This window comes from Schistocerca nitens, unplaced genomic scaffold, assembly GCF_023898315.1.
Source record: "Schistocerca nitens isolate TAMUIC-IGC-003100 unplaced genomic scaffold, iqSchNite1.1 HiC_scaffold_366, whole genome shotgun sequence".
Lineage (NCBI taxonomy): Eukaryota > Metazoa > Arthropoda > Insecta > Orthoptera > Acrididae > Schistocerca > Schistocerca nitens.
The window spans coordinates 138032-154847 of record NW_026045900.1 but is presented as its reverse complement, the minus strand read 5'-3'; the positions used below and the strand labels follow the sequence as shown (position 1 = coordinate 154847).

General features: G+C 52.6%; 45 non-coding genes across 45 annotated transcripts; 23 read left to right on the top strand and 22 right to left on the bottom strand.

Moving 5' to 3' along the window:
• The first annotated feature begins 173 nt into the window (after positions 1-173).
• Positions 174-246, top strand: Trnar-acg (transfer RNA arginine (anticodon ACG)). The gene has a single exon. It is a non-coding gene; the product is annotated as a tRNA-Arg (tRNA).
• A 286-nt stretch (positions 247-532) lies between these two features.
• Trnam-cau (transfer RNA methionine (anticodon CAU)) lies at positions 533-604 on the top strand. Its single transcript has one exon. It is a non-coding gene; the product is annotated as a tRNA-Met (tRNA).
• A 222-nt stretch (positions 605-826) lies between these two features.
• Positions 827-898, bottom strand: Trnad-guc (transfer RNA aspartic acid (anticodon GUC)). Its single transcript has one exon. It is a non-coding gene; the product is annotated as a tRNA-Asp (tRNA).
• A 286-nt stretch (positions 899-1184) lies between these two features.
• Positions 1185-1276, bottom strand: Trnai-uau (transfer RNA isoleucine (anticodon UAU)). The gene is given in 2 exon segments: positions 1185-1220; positions 1239-1276. It is a non-coding gene; the product is annotated as a tRNA-Ile (tRNA).
• A 378-nt stretch (positions 1277-1654) lies between these two features.
• On the top strand, positions 1655-1727 carry Trnar-acg (transfer RNA arginine (anticodon ACG)). Its single transcript has one exon. It is a non-coding gene; the product is annotated as a tRNA-Arg (tRNA).
• A 286-nt stretch (positions 1728-2013) lies between these two features.
• Trnam-cau (transfer RNA methionine (anticodon CAU)) lies at positions 2014-2085 on the top strand. The gene has a single exon. It is a non-coding gene; the product is annotated as a tRNA-Met (tRNA).
• A 222-nt stretch (positions 2086-2307) lies between these two features.
• On the bottom strand, positions 2308-2379 carry Trnad-guc (transfer RNA aspartic acid (anticodon GUC)). The gene has a single exon. It is a non-coding gene; the product is annotated as a tRNA-Asp (tRNA).
• Positions 2380-2665: 286 nt separating this feature from the next.
• Trnai-uau (transfer RNA isoleucine (anticodon UAU)) lies at positions 2666-2757 on the bottom strand. The gene is given in 2 exon segments: positions 2666-2701; positions 2720-2757. It is a non-coding gene; the product is annotated as a tRNA-Ile (tRNA).
• Positions 2758-3135: 378 nt separating this feature from the next.
• Trnar-acg (transfer RNA arginine (anticodon ACG)) lies at positions 3136-3208 on the top strand. Its single transcript has one exon. It is a non-coding gene; the product is annotated as a tRNA-Arg (tRNA).
• A 286-nt stretch (positions 3209-3494) lies between these two features.
• Positions 3495-3566, top strand: Trnam-cau (transfer RNA methionine (anticodon CAU)). Its single transcript has one exon. It is a non-coding gene; the product is annotated as a tRNA-Met (tRNA).
• Positions 3567-3788: 222 nt separating this feature from the next.
• Positions 3789-3860, bottom strand: Trnad-guc (transfer RNA aspartic acid (anticodon GUC)). The gene has a single exon. It is a non-coding gene; the product is annotated as a tRNA-Asp (tRNA).
• Positions 3861-4146: 286 nt separating this feature from the next.
• Trnai-uau (transfer RNA isoleucine (anticodon UAU)) lies at positions 4147-4238 on the bottom strand. Its single transcript is given in 2 exon segments — positions 4147-4182; positions 4201-4238. It is a non-coding gene; the product is annotated as a tRNA-Ile (tRNA).
• A 378-nt stretch (positions 4239-4616) lies between these two features.
• On the top strand, positions 4617-4689 carry Trnar-acg (transfer RNA arginine (anticodon ACG)). The gene has a single exon. It is a non-coding gene; the product is annotated as a tRNA-Arg (tRNA).
• Positions 4690-4975: 286 nt separating this feature from the next.
• Positions 4976-5047, top strand: Trnam-cau (transfer RNA methionine (anticodon CAU)). Its single transcript has one exon. It is a non-coding gene; the product is annotated as a tRNA-Met (tRNA).
• A 222-nt stretch (positions 5048-5269) lies between these two features.
• On the bottom strand, positions 5270-5341 carry Trnad-guc (transfer RNA aspartic acid (anticodon GUC)). The gene has a single exon. It is a non-coding gene; the product is annotated as a tRNA-Asp (tRNA).
• Positions 5342-5627: 286 nt separating this feature from the next.
• On the bottom strand, positions 5628-5719 carry Trnai-uau (transfer RNA isoleucine (anticodon UAU)). The gene is given in 2 exon segments: positions 5628-5663; positions 5682-5719. It is a non-coding gene; the product is annotated as a tRNA-Ile (tRNA).
• Positions 5720-6097: 378 nt separating this feature from the next.
• On the top strand, positions 6098-6170 carry Trnar-acg (transfer RNA arginine (anticodon ACG)). The gene has a single exon. It is a non-coding gene; the product is annotated as a tRNA-Arg (tRNA).
• A 286-nt stretch (positions 6171-6456) lies between these two features.
• On the top strand, positions 6457-6528 carry Trnam-cau (transfer RNA methionine (anticodon CAU)). Its single transcript has one exon. It is a non-coding gene; the product is annotated as a tRNA-Met (tRNA).
• Positions 6529-6750: 222 nt separating this feature from the next.
• Positions 6751-6822, bottom strand: Trnad-guc (transfer RNA aspartic acid (anticodon GUC)). Its single transcript has one exon. It is a non-coding gene; the product is annotated as a tRNA-Asp (tRNA).
• A 286-nt stretch (positions 6823-7108) lies between these two features.
• On the bottom strand, positions 7109-7200 carry Trnai-uau (transfer RNA isoleucine (anticodon UAU)). Its single transcript is given in 2 exon segments — positions 7109-7144; positions 7163-7200. It is a non-coding gene; the product is annotated as a tRNA-Ile (tRNA).
• Positions 7201-7578: 378 nt separating this feature from the next.
• Positions 7579-7651, top strand: Trnar-acg (transfer RNA arginine (anticodon ACG)). Its single transcript has one exon. It is a non-coding gene; the product is annotated as a tRNA-Arg (tRNA).
• A 286-nt stretch (positions 7652-7937) lies between these two features.
• Positions 7938-8009, top strand: Trnam-cau (transfer RNA methionine (anticodon CAU)). Its single transcript has one exon. It is a non-coding gene; the product is annotated as a tRNA-Met (tRNA).
• Positions 8010-8231: 222 nt separating this feature from the next.
• On the bottom strand, positions 8232-8303 carry Trnad-guc (transfer RNA aspartic acid (anticodon GUC)). Its single transcript has one exon. It is a non-coding gene; the product is annotated as a tRNA-Asp (tRNA).
• Positions 8304-8589: 286 nt separating this feature from the next.
• On the bottom strand, positions 8590-8681 carry Trnai-uau (transfer RNA isoleucine (anticodon UAU)). Its single transcript is given in 2 exon segments — positions 8590-8625; positions 8644-8681. It is a non-coding gene; the product is annotated as a tRNA-Ile (tRNA).
• A 378-nt stretch (positions 8682-9059) lies between these two features.
• On the top strand, positions 9060-9132 carry Trnar-acg (transfer RNA arginine (anticodon ACG)). Its single transcript has one exon. It is a non-coding gene; the product is annotated as a tRNA-Arg (tRNA).
• Positions 9133-9418: 286 nt separating this feature from the next.
• Positions 9419-9490, top strand: Trnam-cau (transfer RNA methionine (anticodon CAU)). Its single transcript has one exon. It is a non-coding gene; the product is annotated as a tRNA-Met (tRNA).
• Positions 9491-9712: 222 nt separating this feature from the next.
• On the bottom strand, positions 9713-9784 carry Trnad-guc (transfer RNA aspartic acid (anticodon GUC)). Its single transcript has one exon. It is a non-coding gene; the product is annotated as a tRNA-Asp (tRNA).
• A 286-nt stretch (positions 9785-10070) lies between these two features.
• Positions 10071-10162, bottom strand: Trnai-uau (transfer RNA isoleucine (anticodon UAU)). Its single transcript is given in 2 exon segments — positions 10071-10106; positions 10125-10162. It is a non-coding gene; the product is annotated as a tRNA-Ile (tRNA).
• A 378-nt stretch (positions 10163-10540) lies between these two features.
• Trnar-acg (transfer RNA arginine (anticodon ACG)) lies at positions 10541-10613 on the top strand. Its single transcript has one exon. It is a non-coding gene; the product is annotated as a tRNA-Arg (tRNA).
• Positions 10614-10899: 286 nt separating this feature from the next.
• Trnam-cau (transfer RNA methionine (anticodon CAU)) lies at positions 10900-10971 on the top strand. Its single transcript has one exon. It is a non-coding gene; the product is annotated as a tRNA-Met (tRNA).
• Positions 10972-11193: 222 nt separating this feature from the next.
• Trnad-guc (transfer RNA aspartic acid (anticodon GUC)) lies at positions 11194-11265 on the bottom strand. Its single transcript has one exon. It is a non-coding gene; the product is annotated as a tRNA-Asp (tRNA).
• A 286-nt stretch (positions 11266-11551) lies between these two features.
• On the bottom strand, positions 11552-11643 carry Trnai-uau (transfer RNA isoleucine (anticodon UAU)). The gene is given in 2 exon segments: positions 11552-11587; positions 11606-11643. It is a non-coding gene; the product is annotated as a tRNA-Ile (tRNA).
• A 378-nt stretch (positions 11644-12021) lies between these two features.
• Trnar-acg (transfer RNA arginine (anticodon ACG)) lies at positions 12022-12094 on the top strand. Its single transcript has one exon. It is a non-coding gene; the product is annotated as a tRNA-Arg (tRNA).
• A 286-nt stretch (positions 12095-12380) lies between these two features.
• Trnam-cau (transfer RNA methionine (anticodon CAU)) lies at positions 12381-12452 on the top strand. The gene has a single exon. It is a non-coding gene; the product is annotated as a tRNA-Met (tRNA).
• Positions 12453-12674: 222 nt separating this feature from the next.
• Positions 12675-12746, bottom strand: Trnad-guc (transfer RNA aspartic acid (anticodon GUC)). Its single transcript has one exon. It is a non-coding gene; the product is annotated as a tRNA-Asp (tRNA).
• A 286-nt stretch (positions 12747-13032) lies between these two features.
• Trnai-uau (transfer RNA isoleucine (anticodon UAU)) lies at positions 13033-13124 on the bottom strand. The gene is given in 2 exon segments: positions 13033-13068; positions 13087-13124. It is a non-coding gene; the product is annotated as a tRNA-Ile (tRNA).
• A 378-nt stretch (positions 13125-13502) lies between these two features.
• On the top strand, positions 13503-13575 carry Trnar-acg (transfer RNA arginine (anticodon ACG)). The gene has a single exon. It is a non-coding gene; the product is annotated as a tRNA-Arg (tRNA).
• Positions 13576-13861: 286 nt separating this feature from the next.
• On the top strand, positions 13862-13933 carry Trnam-cau (transfer RNA methionine (anticodon CAU)). Its single transcript has one exon. It is a non-coding gene; the product is annotated as a tRNA-Met (tRNA).
• Positions 13934-14155: 222 nt separating this feature from the next.
• On the bottom strand, positions 14156-14227 carry Trnad-guc (transfer RNA aspartic acid (anticodon GUC)). The gene has a single exon. It is a non-coding gene; the product is annotated as a tRNA-Asp (tRNA).
• A 286-nt stretch (positions 14228-14513) lies between these two features.
• On the bottom strand, positions 14514-14605 carry Trnai-uau (transfer RNA isoleucine (anticodon UAU)). Its single transcript is given in 2 exon segments — positions 14514-14549; positions 14568-14605. It is a non-coding gene; the product is annotated as a tRNA-Ile (tRNA).
• Positions 14606-14983: 378 nt separating this feature from the next.
• Positions 14984-15056, top strand: Trnar-acg (transfer RNA arginine (anticodon ACG)). Its single transcript has one exon. It is a non-coding gene; the product is annotated as a tRNA-Arg (tRNA).
• Positions 15057-15342: 286 nt separating this feature from the next.
• Positions 15343-15414, top strand: Trnam-cau (transfer RNA methionine (anticodon CAU)). Its single transcript has one exon. It is a non-coding gene; the product is annotated as a tRNA-Met (tRNA).
• A 222-nt stretch (positions 15415-15636) lies between these two features.
• Trnad-guc (transfer RNA aspartic acid (anticodon GUC)) lies at positions 15637-15708 on the bottom strand. The gene has a single exon. It is a non-coding gene; the product is annotated as a tRNA-Asp (tRNA).
• A 286-nt stretch (positions 15709-15994) lies between these two features.
• On the bottom strand, positions 15995-16086 carry Trnai-uau (transfer RNA isoleucine (anticodon UAU)). The gene is given in 2 exon segments: positions 15995-16030; positions 16049-16086. It is a non-coding gene; the product is annotated as a tRNA-Ile (tRNA).
• Positions 16087-16464: 378 nt separating this feature from the next.
• On the top strand, positions 16465-16537 carry Trnar-acg (transfer RNA arginine (anticodon ACG)). The gene has a single exon. It is a non-coding gene; the product is annotated as a tRNA-Arg (tRNA).
• Positions 16538-16816: the final 279 nt, after the last annotated feature.

Sequence of the window (16816 nt, the reverse complement as noted above, 5' to 3'; positions counted from 1 at the left end):
CCTCGTGCTACCTGTCGAACAGCGAGCGCAGATGTGTGGCAAGCTCCAAGCTCTGCAGGCGCACCGCGACCACGCAGCTGGACGAGTGGTGCCTTCCTTGGGAGCTTGATGAGCCCTGGAGAACACGTTTCTTAGCGAATTGCACTTGCCTTGTAGCGAGAAATGCTGCCACTGGCCCTGTGGCGCAACGGATAACGCGTCTGACTACGGATCAGAAGATTCCAGGTTCGAATCCTGGCAGGGTCGGCATTTTGTTAGTTGCCAACGCGTAGCTGGGCAGTGGATTTCGTATGTCGCCGCATCGTGCAGTGCTTTGTTACTCCTGTGCATCTCGCAGCTGCATGTCGAGGCGATCGTGGTAAATATCGCTGCGTGCAAGCGTCAGCGTAGCGTCAGTCGAGCAAAGTCGAGACAAGTCAAGCTGAGAGCTGTAGGAGATGTACGCAATCAAATGTAGGCGTGTGAAAGCGACGCAGACAACACTGCCCAAGTGTCCCACGTGATGTGACGAAGAGCCAGTATACCCCCACACAGCAGAGTGGCGCAGTGGAAGCGTGCTGGGCCCATAACCCAGAGGTCCGTGGATCGAAACCACGCTCTGCTAAAATTATTTCTTTTCCTGATTGTGTCGGGCTCGATTATTACGCCTAGAGAGTCGGCTGGGGGCATTGATTCAGCCTCAAAAGCAAACCCAGTAATTCTGAAGTGTGAAGAATGCGAGAACTACTTCCTAAGATGCATCATTTTTTAAGATTTTGCAGCAAGTTAATGCTCTTCCGTCCCACACGCGCACCACTCGAGCAGGTTTGTGAGATAAAAATCGCGTCTCCCCGGCGGGGAATCGAACCCCGGTCTCCCGCGTGACAGGCGGGGATACTAACCACTATACTACCGAGGATGCGATGGAGGCAGCTGTCTGTGTGGGAGACACTTGTTGCAAGTAGCTGTAAAAGGTCTGCACTAAGTTCGGCGACTGATAGTGCAATAATTAAAAATGTAGTGTGCCTCCCCGGCGGGGAATCGCACCCCGGTCTCCCGCGTGACAGGCGGGGATACAAACCACTATACTACCGAGGAAGACGCAACTAGCGCACATAATACACATTAATCTTGCTGACATAGCTGATACATCTGAAATGTAGCCTCCTGATGCTGTCAGAGACAGCTGCTACGAAATAAAAGTATGCCCCAGGTGAGGCTCGAACTCACAACCCCGGCATTGCTCACGGCTACTGCCTTATAAGTACCGTGCGCTAACCAATTGCGCCACTGGGGCTACAGCAAAACGCTCTCAGTTAGCCATATTCGCATTGCTGCAAACCAGTGGTGGCTACAAAAACATATGATCGCCACCTGCGGCCATACTGCGACTTTGGCACCTAAGTACGAACGCTTCGTGCTATTCGTGTTTGATATGCTACGCTTACATGCACATCAACCGCCTCTCGTCATCGAAAAAATGCAGAAAAACGCGCGCCTTGCCTCGTGCTACCTGTCGAACAGCGAGCGCAGATGTGTGGCAAGCTCCAAGCTCTGCAGGCGCACCGCGACCACGCAGCTGGACGAGTGGTGCCTTCCTTGGGAGCTTGATGAGCCCTGGAGAACACGTTTCTTAGCGAATTGCACTTGCCTTGTAGCGAGAAATGCTGCCACTGGCCCTGTGGCGCAACGGATAACGCGTCTGACTACGGATCAGAAGATTCCAGGTTCGAATCCTGGCAGGGTCGGCATTTTGTTAGTTGCCAACGCGTAGCTGGGCAGTGGATTTCGTATGTCGCCGCATCGTGCAGTGCTTTGTTACTCCTGTGCATCTCGCAGCTGCATGTCGAGGCGATCGTGGTAAATATCGCTGCGTGCAAGCGTCAGCGTAGCGTCAGTCGAGCAGAGTCGAGACAAGTCAAGCTGAGAGCTGTAGGAGATGTACGCAATCAAATGTAGGCGTGTGAAAGCGACGCAGACAACACTGCCCAAGTGTCCCACGTGATGTGACGAAGAGCCAGTATACCCCCACACAGCAGAGTGGCGCAGTGGAAGCGTGCTGGGCCCATAACCCAGAGGTCCGTGGATCGAAACCACGCTCTGCTAAAATTATTTCTTTTCCTGATTGTGTCGGGCTCGATTATTACGCCTAGAGAGTCGGCTGGGGGCATTGATTCAGCCTCAAAAGCAAACCCAGTAATTCTGAAGTGTGAAGAATGCGAGAACTACTTCCTAAGATGCATCATTTTTTAAGATTTTGCAGCAAGTTAATGCTCTTCCGTCCCACACGCGCACCACTCGAGCAGGTTTGTGAGATAAAAATCGCGTCTCCCCGGCGGGGAATCGAACCCCGGTCTCCCGCGTGACAGGCGGGGATACTAACCACTATACTACCGAGGATGCGATGGAGGCAGCTGTCTGTGTGGGAGACACTTGTTGCAAGTAGCTGTAAAAGGTCTGCACTAAGTTCGGCGACTGATAGTGCAATAATTAAAAATGTAGTGTGCCTCCCCGGCGGGGAATCGCACCCCGGTCTCCCGCGTGACAGGCGGGGATACAAACCACTATACTACCGAGGAAGACGCAACTAGCGCACATAATACACATTAATCTTGCTGACATAGCTGATACATCTGAAATGTAGCCTCCTGATGCTGTCAGAGACAGCTGCTACGAAATAAAAGTATGCCCCAGGTGAGGCTCGAACTCACAACCCCGGCATTGCTCACGGCTACTGCCTTATAAGTACCGTGCGCTAACCAATTGCGCCACTGGGGCTACAGCAAAACGCTCTCAGTTAGCCATATTCGCATTGCTGCAAACCAGTGGTGGCTACAAAAACATATGATCGCCACCTGCGGCCATACTGCGACTTTGGCACCTAAGTACGAACGCTTCGTGCTATTCGTGTTTGATATGCTACGCTTACATGCACATCAACCGCCTCTCGTCATCGAAAAAATGCAGAAAAACGCGCGCCTTGCCTCGTGCTACCTGTCGAACAGCGAGCGCAGATGTGTGGCAAGCTCCAAGCTCTGCAGGCGCACCGCGACCACGCAGCTGGACGAGTGGTGCCTTCCTTGGGAGCTTGATGAGCCCTGGAGAACACGTTTCTTAGCGAATTGCACTTGCCTTGTAGCGAGAAATGCTGCCACTGGCCCTGTGGCGCAACGGATAACGCGTCTGACTACGGATCAGAAGATTCCAGGTTCGAATCCTGGCAGGGTCGGCATTTTGTTAGTTGCCAACGCGTAGCTGGGCAGTGGATTTCGTATGTCGCCGCATCGTGCAGTGCTTTGTTACTCCTGTGCATCTCGCAGCTGCATGTCGAGGCGATCGTGGTAAATATCGCTGCGTGCAAGCGTCAGCGTAGCGTCAGTCGAGCAAAGTCGAGACAAGTCAAGCTGAGAGCTGTAGGAGATGTACGCAATCAAATGTAGGCGTGTGAAAGCGACGCAGACAACACTGCCCAAGTGTCCCACGTGATGTGACGAAGAGCCAGTATACCCCCACACAGCAGAGTGGCGCAGTGGAAGCGTGCTGGGCCCATAACCCAGAGGTCCGTGGATCGAAACCACGCTCTGCTAAAATTATTTCTTTTCCTGATTGTGTCGGGCTCGATTATTACGCCTAGAGAGTCGGCTGGGGGCATTGATTCAGCCTCAAAAGCAAACCCAGTAATTCTGAAGTGTGAAGAATGCGAGAACTACTTCCTAAGATGCATCATTTTTTAAGATTTTGCAGCAAGTTAATGCTCTTCCGTCCCACACGCGCACCACTCGAGCAGGTTTGTGAGATAAAAATCGCGTCTCCCCGGCGGGGAATCGAACCCCGGTCTCCCGCGTGACAGGCGGGGATACTAACCACTATACTACCGAGGATGCGATGGAGGCAGCTGTCTGTGTGGGAGACACTTGTTGCAAGTAGCTGTAAAAGGTCTGCACTAAGTTCGGCGACTGATAGTGCAATAATTAAAAATGTAGTGTGCCTCCCCGGCGGGGAATCGCACCCCGGTCTCCCGCGTGACAGGCGGGGATACAAACCACTATACTACCGAGGAAGACGCAACTAGCGCACATAATACACATTAATCTTGCTGACATAGCTGATACATCTGAAATGTAGCCTCCTGATGCTGTCAGAGACAGCTGCTACGAAATAAAAGTATGCCCCAGGTGAGGCTCGAACTCACAACCCCGGCATTGCTCACGGCTACTGCCTTATAAGTACCGTGCGCTAACCAATTGCGCCACTGGGGCTACAGCAAAACGCTCTCAGTTAGCCATATTCGCATTGCTGCAAACCAGTGGTGGCTACAAAAACATATGATCGCCACCTGCGGCCATACTGCGACTTTGGCACCTAAGTACGAACGCTTCGTGCTATTCGTGTTTGATATGCTACGCTTACATGCACATCAACCGCCTCTCGTCATCGAAAAAATGCAGAAAAACGCGCGCCTTGCCTCGTGCTACCTGTCGAACAGCGAGCGCAGATGTGTGGCAAGCTCCAAGCTCTGCAGGCGCACCGCGACCACGCAGCTGGACGAGTGGTGCCTTCCTTGGGAGCTTGATGAGCCCTGGAGAACACGTTTCTTAGCGAATTGCACTTGCCTTGTAGCGAGAAATGCTGCCACTGGCCCTGTGGCGCAACGGATAACGCGTCTGACTACGGATCAGAAGATTCCAGGTTCGAATCCTGGCAGGGTCGGCATTTTGTTAGTTGCCAACGCGTAGCTGGGCAGTGGATTTCGTATGTCGCCGCATCGTGCAGTGCTTTGTTACTCCTGTGCATCTCGCAGCTGCATGTCGAGGCGATCGTGGTAAATATCGCTGCGTGCAAGCGTCAGCGTAGCGTCAGTCGAGCAAAGTCGAGACAAGTCAAGCTGAGAGCTGTAGGAGATGTACGCAATCAAATGTAGGCGTGTGAAAGCGACGCAGACAACACTGCCCAAGTGTCCCACGTGATGTGACGAAGAGCCAGTATACCCCCACACAGCAGAGTGGCGCAGTGGAAGCGTGCTGGGCCCATAACCCAGAGGTCCGTGGATCGAAACCACGCTCTGCTAAAATTATTTCTTTTCCTGATTGTGTCGGGCTCGATTATTACGCCTAGAGAGTCGGCTGGGGTCATTGATTCAGCCTCAAAAGCAAACCCAGTAATTCTGAAGTGTGAAGAATGCGAGAACTACTTCCTAAGATGCATCATTTTTTAAGATTTTGCAGCAAGTTAATGCTCTTCCGTCCCACACGCGCACCACTCGAGCAGGTTTGTGAGATAAAAATCGCGTCTCCCCGGCGGGGAATCGAACCCCGGTCTCCCGCGTGACAGGCGGGGATACTAACCACTATACTACCGAGGATGCGATGGAGGCAGCTGTCTGTGTGGGAGACACTTGTTGCAAGTAGCTGTAAAAGGTCTGCACTAAGTTCGGCGACTGATAGTGCAATAATTAAAAATGTAGTGTGCCTCCCCGGCGGGGAATCGCACCCCGGTCTCCCGCGTGACAGGCGGGGATACAAACCACTATACTACCGAGGAAGACGCAACTAGCGCACATAATACACATTAATCTTGCTGACATAGCTGATACATCTGAAATGTAGCCTCCTGATGCTGTCAGAGACAGCTGCTACGAAATAAAAGTATGCCCCAGGTGAGGCTCGAACTCACAACCCCGGCATTGCTCACGGCTACTGCCTTATAAGTACCGTGCGCTAACCAATTGCGCCACTGGGGCTACAGCAAAACGCTCTCAGTTAGCCATATTCGCATTGCTGCAAACCAGTGGTGGCTACAAAAACATATGATCGCCACCTGCGGCCATACTGCGACTTTGGCACCTAAGTACGAACGCTTCGTGCTATTCGTGTTTGATATGCTACGCTTACATGCACATCAACCGCCTCTCGTCATCGAAAAAATGCAGAAAAACGCGCGCCTTGCCTCGTGCTACCTGTCGAACAGCGAGCGCAGATGTGTGGCAAGCTCCAAGCTCTGCAGGCGCACCGCGACCACGCAGCTGGACGAGTGGTGCCTTCCTTGGGAGCTTGATGAGCCCTGGAGAACACGTTTCTTAGCGAATTGCACTTGCCTTGTAGCGAGAAATGCTGCCACTGGCCCTGTGGCGCAACGGATAACGCGTCTGACTACGGATCAGAAGATTCCAGGTTCGAATCCTGGCAGGGTCGGCATTTTGTTAGTTGCCAACGCGTAGCTGGGCAGTGGATTTCGTATGTCGCCGCATCGTGCAGTGCTTTGTTACTCCTGTGCATCTCGCAGCTGCATGTCGAGGCGATCGTGGTAAATATCGCTGCGTGCAAGCGTCAGCGTAGCGTCAGTCGAGCAGAGTCGAGACAAGTCAAGCTGAGAGCTGTAGGAGATGTACGCAATCAAATGTAGGCGTGTGAAAGCGACGCAGACAACACTGCCCAAGTGTCCCACGTGATGTGACGAAGAGCCAGTATACCCCCACACAGCAGAGTGGCGCAGTGGAAGCGTGCTGGGCCCATAACCCAGAGGTCCGTGGATCGAAACCACGCTCTGCTAAAATTATTTCTTTTCCTGATTGTGTCGGGCTCGATTATTACGCCTAGAGAGTCGGCTGGGGGCATTGATTCAGCCTCAAAAGCAAACCCAGTAATTCTGAAGTGTGAAGAATGCGAGAACTACTTCCTAAGATGCATCATTTTTTAAGATTTTGCAGCAAGTTAATGCTCTTCCGTCCCACACGCGCACCACTCGAGCAGGTTTGTGAGATAAAAATCGCGTCTCCCCGGCGGGGAATCGAACCCCGGTCTCCCGCGTGACAGGCGGGGATACTAACCACTATACTACCGAGGATGCGATGGAGGCAGCTGTCTGTGTGGGAGACACTTGTTGCAAGTAGCTGTAAAAGGTCTGCACTAAGTTCGGCGACTGATAGTGCAATAATTAAAAATGTAGTGTGCCTCCCCGGCGGGGAATCGCACCCCGGTCTCCCGCGTGACAGGCGGGGATACAAACCACTATACTACCGAGGAAGACGCAACTAGCGCACATAATACACATTAATCTTGCTGACATAGCTGATACATCTGAAATGTAGCCTCCTGATGCTGTCAGAGACAGCTGCTACGAAATAAAAGTATGCCCCAGGTGAGGCTCGAACTCACAACCCCGGCATTGCTCACGGCTACTGCCTTATAAGTACCGTGCGCTAACCAATTGCGCCACTGGGGCTACAGCAAAACGCTCTCAGTTAGCCATATTCGCATTGCTGCAAACCAGTGGTGGCTACAAAAACATATGATCGCCACCTGCGGCCATACTGCGACTTTGGCACCTAAGTACGAACGCTTCGTGCTATTCGTGTTTGATATGCTACGCTTACATGCACATCAACCGCCTCTCGTCATCGAAAAAATGCAGAAAAACGCGCGCCTTGCCTCGTGCTACCTGTCGAACAGCGAGCGCAGATGTGTGGCAAGCTCCAAGCTCTGCAGGCGCACCGCGACCACGCAGCTGGACGAGTGGTGCCTTCCTTGGGAGCTTGATGAGCCCTGGAGAACACGTTTCTTAGCGAATTGCACTTGCCTTGTAGCGAGAAATGCTGCCACTGGCCCTGTGGCGCAACGGATAACGCGTCTGACTACGGATCAGAAGATTCCAGGTTCGAATCCTGGCAGGGTCGGCATTTTGTTAGTTGCCAACGCGTAGCTGGGCAGTGGATTTCGTATGTCGCCGCATCGTGCAGTGCTTTGTTACTCCTGTGCATCTCGCAGCTGCATGTCGAGGCGATCGTGGTAAATATCGCTGCGTGCAAGCGTCAGCGTAGCGTCAGTCGAGCAAAGTCGAGACAAGTCAAGCTGAGAGCTGTAGGAGATGTACGCAATCAAATGTAGGCGTGTGAAAGCGACGCAGACAACACTGCCCAAGTGTCCCACGTGATGTGACGAAGAGCCAGTATACCCCCACACAGCAGAGTGGCGCAGTGGAAGCGTGCTGGGCCCATAACCCAGAGGTCCGTGGATCGAAACCACGCTCTGCTAAAATTATTTCTTTTCCTGATTGTGTCGGGCTCGATTATTACGCCTAGAGAGTCGGCTGGGGGCATTGATTCAGCCTCAAAAGCAAACCCAGTAATTCTGAAGTGTGAAGAATGCGAGAACTACTTCCTAAGATGCATCATTTTTTAAGATTTTGCAGCAAGTTAATGCTCTTCCGTCCCACACGCGCACCACTCGAGCAGGTTTGTGAGATAAAAATCGCGTCTCCCCGGCGGGGAATCGAACCCCGGTCTCCCGCGTGACAGGCGGGGATACTAACCACTATACTACCGAGGATGCGATGGAGGCAGCTGTCTGTGTGGGAGACACTTGTTGCAAGTAGCTGTAAAAGGTCTGCACTAAGTTCGGCGACTGATAGTGCAATAATTAAAAATGTAGTGTGCCTCCCCGGCGGGGAATCGCACCCCGGTCTCCCGCGTGACAGGCGGGGATACAAACCACTATACTACCGAGGAAGACGCAACTAGCGCACATAATACACATTAATCTTGCTGACATAGCTGATACATCTGAAATGTAGCCTCCTGATGCTGTCAGAGACAGCTGCTACGAAATAAAAGTATGCCCCAGGTGAGGCTCGAACTCACAACCCCGGCATTGCTCACGGCTACTGCCTTATAAGTACCGTGCGCTAACCAATTGCGCCACTGGGGCTACAGCAAAACGCTCTCAGTTAGCCATATTCGCATTGCTGCAAACCAGTGGTGGCTACAAAAACATATGATCGCCACCTGCGGCCATACTGCGACTTTGGCACCTAAGTACGAACGCTTCGTGCTATTCGTGTTTGATATGCTACGCTTACATGCACATCAACCGCCTCTCGTCATCGAAAAAATGCAGAAAAACGCGCGCCTTGCCTCGTGCTACCTGTCGAACAGCGAGCGCAGATGTGTGGCAAGCTCCAAGCTCTGCAGGCGCACCGCGACCACGCAGCTGGACGAGTGGTGCCTTCCTTGGGAGCTTGATGAGCCCTGGAGAACACGTTTCTTAGCGAATTGCACTTGCCTTGTAGCGAGAAATGCTGCCACTGGCCCTGTGGCGCAACGGATAACGCGTCTGACTACGGATCAGAAGATTCCAGGTTCGAATCCTGGCAGGGTCGGCATTTTGTTAGTTGCCAACGCGTAGCTGGGCAGTGGATTTCGTATGTCGCCGCATCGTGCAGTGCTTTGTTACTCCTGTGCATCTCGCAGCTGCATGTCGAGGCGATCGTGGTAAATATCGCTGCGTGCAAGCGTCAGCGTAGCGTCAGTCGAGCAAAGTCGAGACAAGTCAAGCTGAGAGCTGTAGGAGATGTACGCAATCAAATGTAGGCGTGTGAAAGCGACGCAGACAACACTGCCCAAGTGTCCCACGTGATGTGACGAAGAGCCAGTATACCCCCACACAGCAGAGTGGCGCAGTGGAAGCGTGCTGGGCCCATAACCCAGAGGTCCGTGGATCGAAACCACGCTCTGCTAAAATTATTTCTTTTCCTGATTGTGTCGGGCTCGATTATTACGCCTAGAGAGTCGGCTGGGGTCATTGATTCAGCCTCAAAAGCAAACCCAGTAATTCTGAAGTGTGAAGAATGCGAGAACTACTTCCTAAGATGCATCATTTTTTAAGATTTTGCAGCAAGTTAATGCTCTTCCGTCCCACACGCGCACCACTCGAGCAGGTTTGTGAGATAAAAATCGCGTCTCCCCGGCGGGGAATCGAACCCCGGTCTCCCGCGTGACAGGCGGGGATACTAACCACTATACTACCGAGGATGCGATGGAGGCAGCTGTCTGTGTGGGAGACACTTGTTGCAAGTAGCTGTAAAAGGTCTGCACTAAGTTCGGCGACTGATAGTGCAATAATTAAAAATGTAGTGTGCCTCCCCGGCGGGGAATCGCACCCCGGTCTCCCGCGTGACAGGCGGGGATACAAACCACTATACTACCGAGGAAGACGCAACTAGCGCACATAATACACATTAATCTTGCTGACATAGCTGATACATCTGAAATGTAGCCTCCTGATGCTGTCAGAGACAGCTGCTACGAAATAAAAGTATGCCCCAGGTGAGGCTCGAACTCACAACCCCGGCATTGCTCACGGCTACTGCCTTATAAGTACCGTGCGCTAACCAATTGCGCCACTGGGGCTACAGCAAAACGCTCTCAGTTAGCCATATTCGCATTGCTGCAAACCAGTGGTGGCTACAAAAACATATGATCGCCACCTGCGGCCATACTGCGACTTTGGCACCTAAGTACGAACGCTTCGTGCTATTCGTGTTTGATATGCTACGCTTACATGCACATCAACCGCCTCTCGTCATCGAAAAAATGCAGAAAAACGCGCGCCTTGCCTCGTGCTACCTGTCGAACAGCGAGCGCAGATGTGTGGCAAGCTCCAAGCTCTGCAGGCGCACCGCGACCACGCAGCTGGACGAGTGGTGCCTTCCTTGGGAGCTTGATGAGCCCTGGAGAACACGTTTCTTAGCGAATTGCACTTGCCTTGTAGCGAGAAATGCTGCCACTGGCCCTGTGGCGCAACGGATAACGCGTCTGACTACGGATCAGAAGATTCCAGGTTCGAATCCTGGCAGGGTCGGCATTTTGTTAGTTGCCAACGCGTAGCTGGGCAGTGGATTTCGTATGTCGCCGCATCGTGCAGTGCTTTGTTACTCCTGTGCATCTCGCAGCTGCATGTCGAGGCGATCGTGGTAAATATCGCTGCGTGCAAGCGTCAGCGTAGCGTCAGTCGAGCAAAGTCGAGACAAGTCAAGCTGAGAGCTGTAGGAGATGTACGCAATCAAATGTAGGCGTGTGAAAGCGACGCAGACAACACTGCCCAAGTGTCCCACGTGATGTGACGAAGAGCCAGTATACCCCCACACAGCAGAGTGGCGCAGTGGAAGCGTGCTGGGCCCATAACCCAGAGGTCCGTGGATCGAAACCACGCTCTGCTAAAATTATTTCTTTTCCTGATTGTGTCGGGCTCGATTATTACGCCTAGAGAGTCGGCTGGGGGCATTGATTCAGCCTCAAAAGCAAACCCAGTAATTCTGAAGTGTGAAGAATGCGAGAACTACTTCCTAAGATGCATCATTTTTTAAGATTTTGCAGCAAGTTAATGCTCTTCCGTCCCACACGCGCACCACTCGAGCAGGTTTGTGAGATAAAAATCGCGTCTCCCCGGCGGGGAATCGAACCCCGGTCTCCCGCGTGACAGGCGGGGATACTAACCACTATACTACCGAGGATGCGATGGAGGCAGCTGTCTGTGTGGGAGACACTTGTTGCAAGTAGCTGTAAAAGGTCTGCACTAAGTTCGGCGACTGATAGTGCAATAATTAAAAATGTAGTGTGCCTCCCCGGCGGGGAATCGCACCCCGGTCTCCCGCGTGACAGGCGGGGATACAAACCACTATACTACCGAGGAAGACGCAACTAGCGCACATAATACACATTAATCTTGCTGACATAGCTGATACATCTGAAATGTAGCCTCCTGATGCTGTCAGAGACAGCTGCTACGAAATAAAAGTATGCCCCAGGTGAGGCTCGAACTCACAACCCCGGCATTGCTCACGGCTACTGCCTTATAAGTACCGTGCGCTAACCAATTGCGCCACTGGGGCTACAGCAAAACGCTCTCAGTTAGCCATATTCGCATTGCTGCAAACCAGTGGTGGCTACAAAAACATATGATCGCCACCTGCGGCCATACTGCGACTTTGGCACCTAAGTACGAACGCTTCGTGCTATTCGTGTTTGATATGCTACGCTTACATGCACATCAACCGCCTCTCGTCATCGAAAAAATGCAGAAAAACGCGCGCCTTGCCTCGTGCTACCTGTCGAACAGCGAGCGCAGATGTGTGGCAAGCTCCAAGCTCTGCAGGCGCACCGCGACCACGCAGCTGGACGAGTGGTGCCTTCCTTGGGAGCTTGATGAGCCCTGGAGAACACGTTTCTTAGCGAATTGCACTTGCCTTGTAGCGAGAAATGCTGCCACTGGCCCTGTGGCGCAACGGATAACGCGTCTGACTACGGATCAGAAGATTCCAGGTTCGAATCCTGGCAGGGTCGGCATTTTGTTAGTTGCCAACGCGTAGCTGGGCAGTGGATTTCGTATGTCGCCGCATCGTGCAGTGCTTTGTTACTCCTGTGCATCTCGCAGCTGCATGTCGAGGCGATCGTGGTAAATATCGCTGCGTGCAAGCGTCAGCGTAGCGTCAGTCGAGCAGAGTCGAGACAAGTCAAGCTGAGAGCTGTAGGAGATGTACGCAATCAAATGTAGGCGTGTGAAAGCGACGCAGACAACACTGCCCAAGTGTCCCACGTGATGTGACGAAGAGCCAGTATACCCCCACACAGCAGAGTGGCGCAGTGGAAGCGTGCTGGGCCCATAACCCAGAGGTCCGTGGATCGAAACCACGCTCTGCTAAAATTATTTCTTTTCCTGATTGTGTCGGGCTCGATTATTACGCCTAGAGAGTCGGCTGGGGGCATTGATTCAGCCTCAAAAGCAAACCCAGTAATTCTGAAGTGTGAAGAATGCGAGAACTACTTCCTAAGATGCATCATTTTTTAAGATTTTGCAGCAAGTTAATGCTCTTCCGTCCCACACGCGCACCACTCGAGCAGGTTTGTGAGATAAAAATCGCGTCTCCCCGGCGGGGAATCGAACCCCGGTCTCCCGCGTGACAGGCGGGGATACTAACCACTATACTACCGAGGATGCGATGGAGGCAGCTGTCTGTGTGGGAGACACTTGTTGCAAGTAGCTGTAAAAGGTCTGCACTAAGTTCGGCGACTGATAGTGCAATAATTAAAAATGTAGTGTGCCTCCCCGGCGGGGAATCGCACCCCGGTCTCCCGCGTGACAGGCGGGGATACAAACCACTATACTACCGAGGAAGACGCAACTAGCGCACATAATACACATTAATCTTGCTGACATAGCTGATACATCTGAAATGTAGCCTCCTGATGCTGTCAGAGACAGCTGCTACGAAATAAAAGTATGCCCCAGGTGAGGCTCGAACTCACAACCCCGGCATTGCTCACGGCTACTGCCTTATAAGTACCGTGCGCTAACCAATTGCGCCACTGGGGCTACAGCAAAACGCTCTCAGTTAGCCATATTCGCATTGCTGCAAACCAGTGGTGGCTACAAAAACATATGATCGCCACCTGCGGCCATACTGCGACTTTGGCACCTAAGTACGAACGCTTCGTGCTATTCGTGTTTGATATGCTACGCTTACATGCACATCAACCGCCTCTCGTCATCGAAAAAATGCAGAAAAACGCGCGCCTTGCCTCGTGCTACCTGTCGAACAGCGAGCGCAGATGTGTGGCAAGCTCCAAGCTCTGCAGGCGCACCGCGACCACGCAGCTGGACGAGTGGTGCCTTCCTTGGGAGCTTGATGAGCCCTGGAGAACACGTTTCTTAGCGAATTGCACTTGCCTTGTAGCGAGAAATGCTGCCACTGGCCCTGTGGCGCAACGGATAACGCGTCTGACTACGGATCAGAAGATTCCAGGTTCGAATCCTGGCAGGGTCGGCATTTTGTTAGTTGCCAACGCGTAGCTGGGCAGTGGATTTCGTATGTCGCCGCATCGTGCAGTGCTTTGTTACTCCTGTGCATCTCGCAGCTGCATGTCGAGGCGATCGTGGTAAATATCGCTGCGTGCAAGCGTCAGCGTAGCGTCAGTCGAGCAAAGTCGAGACAAGTCAAGCTGAGAGCTGTAGGAGATGTACGCAATCAAATGTAGGCGTGTGAAAGCGACGCAGACAACACTGCCCAAGTGTCCCACGTGATGTGACGAAGAGCCAGTATACCCCCACACAGCAGAGTGGCGCAGTGGAAGCGTGCTGGGCCCATAACCCAGAGGTCCGTGGATCGAAACCACGCTCTGCTAAAATTATTTCTTTTCCTGATTGTGTCGGGCTCGATTATTACGCCTAGAGAGTCGGCTGGGGGCATTGATTCAGCCTCAAAAGCAAACCCAGTAATTCTGAAGTGTGAAGAATGCGAGAACTACTTCCTAAGATGCATCATTTTTTAAGATTTTGCAGCAAGTTAATGCTCTTCCGTCCCACACGCGCACCACTCGAGCAGGTTTGTGAGATAAAAATCGCGTCTCCCCGGCGGGGAATCGAACCCCGGTCTCCCGCGTGACAGGCGGGGATACTAACCACTATACTACCGAGGATGCGATGGAGGCAGCTGTCTGTGTGGGAGACACTTGTTGCAAGTAGCTGTAAAAGGTCTGCACTAAGTTCGGCGACTGATAGTGCAATAATTAAAAATGTAGTGTGCCTCCCCGGCGGGGAATCGCACCCCGGTCTCCCGCGTGACAGGCGGGGATACAAACCACTATACTACCGAGGAAGACGCAACTAGCGCACATAATACACATTAATCTTGCTGACATAGCTGATACATCTGAAATGTAGCCTCCTGATGCTGTCAGAGACAGCTGCTACGAAATAAAAGTATGCCCCAGGTGAGGCTCGAACTCACAACCCCGGCATTGCTCACGGCTACTGCCTTATAAGTACCGTGCGCTAACCAATTGCGCCACTGGGGCTACAGCAAAACGCTCTCAGTTAGCCATATTCGCATTGCTGCAAACCAGTGGTGGCTACAAAAACATATGATCGCCACCTGCGGCCATACTGCGACTTTGGCACCTAAGTACGAACGCTTCGTGCTATTCGTGTTTGATATGCTACGCTTACATGCACATCAACCGCCTCTCGTCATCGAAAAAATGCAGAAAAACGCGCGCCTTGCCTCGTGCTACCTGTCGAACAGCGAGCGCAGATGTGTGGCAAGCTCCAAGCTCTGCAGGCGCACCGCGACCACGCAGCTGGACGAGTGGTGCCTTCCTTGGGAGCTTGATGAGCCCTGGAGAACACGTTTCTTAGCGAATTGCACTTGCCTTGTAGCGAGAAATGCTGCCACTGGCCCTGTGGCGCAACGGATAACGCGTCTGACTACGGATCAGAAGATTCCAGGTTCGAATCCTGGCAGGGTCGGCATTTTGTTAGTTGCCAACGCGTAGCTGGGCAGTGGATTTCGTATGTCGCCGCATCGTGCAGTGCTTTGTTACTCCTGTGCATCTCGCAGCTGCATGTCGAGGCGATCGTGGTAAATATCGCTGCGTGCAAGCGTCAGCGTAGCGTCAGTCGAGCAGAGTCGAGACAAGTCAAGCTGAGAGCTGTAGGAGATGTACGCAATCAAATGTAGGCGTGTGAAAGCGACGCAGACAACACTGCCCAAGTGTCCCACGTGATGTGACGAAGAGCCAGTATACCCCCACACAGCAGAGTGGCGCAGTGGAAGCGTGCTGGGCCCATAACCCAGAGGTCCGTGGATCGAAACCACGCTCTGCTAAAATTATTTCTTTTCCTGATTGTGTCGGGCTCGATTATTACGCCTAGAGAGTCGGCTGGGGGCATTGATTCAGCCTCAAAAGCAAACCCAGTAATTCTGAAGTGTGAAGAATGCGAGAACTACTTCCTAAGATGCATCATTTTTTAAGATTTTGCAGCAAGTTAATGCTCTTCCGTCCCACACGCGCACCACTCGAGCAGGTTTGTGAGATAAAAATCGCGTCTCCCCGGCGGGGAATCGAACCCCGGTCTCCCGCGTGACAGGCGGGGATACTAACCACTATACTACCGAGGATGCGATGGAGGCAGCTGTCTGTGTGGGAGACACTTGTTGCAAGTAGCTGTAAAAGGTCTGCACTAAGTTCGGCGACTGATAGTGCAATAATTAAAAATGTAGTGTGCCTCCCCGGCGGGGAATCGCACCCCGGTCTCCCGCGTGACAGGCGGGGATACAAACCACTATACTACCGAGGAAGACGCAACTAGCGCACATAATACACATTAATCTTGCTGACATAGCTGATACATCTGAAATGTAGCCTCCTGATGCTGTCAGAGACAGCTGCTACGAAATAAAAGTATGCCCCAGGTGAGGCTCGAACTCACAACCCCGGCATTGCTCACGGCTACTGCCTTATAAGTACCGTGCGCTAACCAATTGCGCCACTGGGGCTACAGCAAAACGCTCTCAGTTAGCCATATTCGCATTGCTGCAAACCAGTGGTGGCTACAAAAACATATGATCGCCACCTGCGGCCATACTGCGACTTTGGCACCTAAGTACGAACGCTTCGTGCTATTCGTGTTTGATATGCTACGCTTACATGCACATCAACCGCCTCTCGTCATCGAAAAAATGCAGAAAAACGCGCGCCTTGCCTCGTGCTACCTGTCGAACAGCGAGCGCAGATGTGTGGCAAGCTCCAAGCTCTGCAGGCGCACCGCGACCACGCAGCTGGACGAGTGGTGCCTTCCTTGGGAGCTTGATGAGCCCTGGAGAACACGTTTCTTAGCGAATTGCACTTGCCTTGTAGCGAGAAATGCTGCCACTGGCCCTGTGGCGCAACGGATAACGCGTCTGACTACGGATCAGAAGATTCCAGGTTCGAATCCTGGCAGGGTCGGCATTTTGTTAGTTGCCAACGCGTAGCTGGGCAGTGGATTTCGTATGTCGCCGCATCGTGCAGTGCTTTGTTACTCCTGTGCATCTCGCAGCTGCATGTCGAGGCGATCGTGGTAAATATCGCTGCGTGCAAGCGTCAGCGTAGCGTCAGTCGAGCAAAGTCGAGACAAGTCAAGCTGAGAGCTGTAGGAGATGTACGCAATCAAATGTAGGCGTGTGAAAGCGACGCAGACAACACTGCCCAAGTGTCCCACGTGATGTGACGAAGAGCCAGTATACC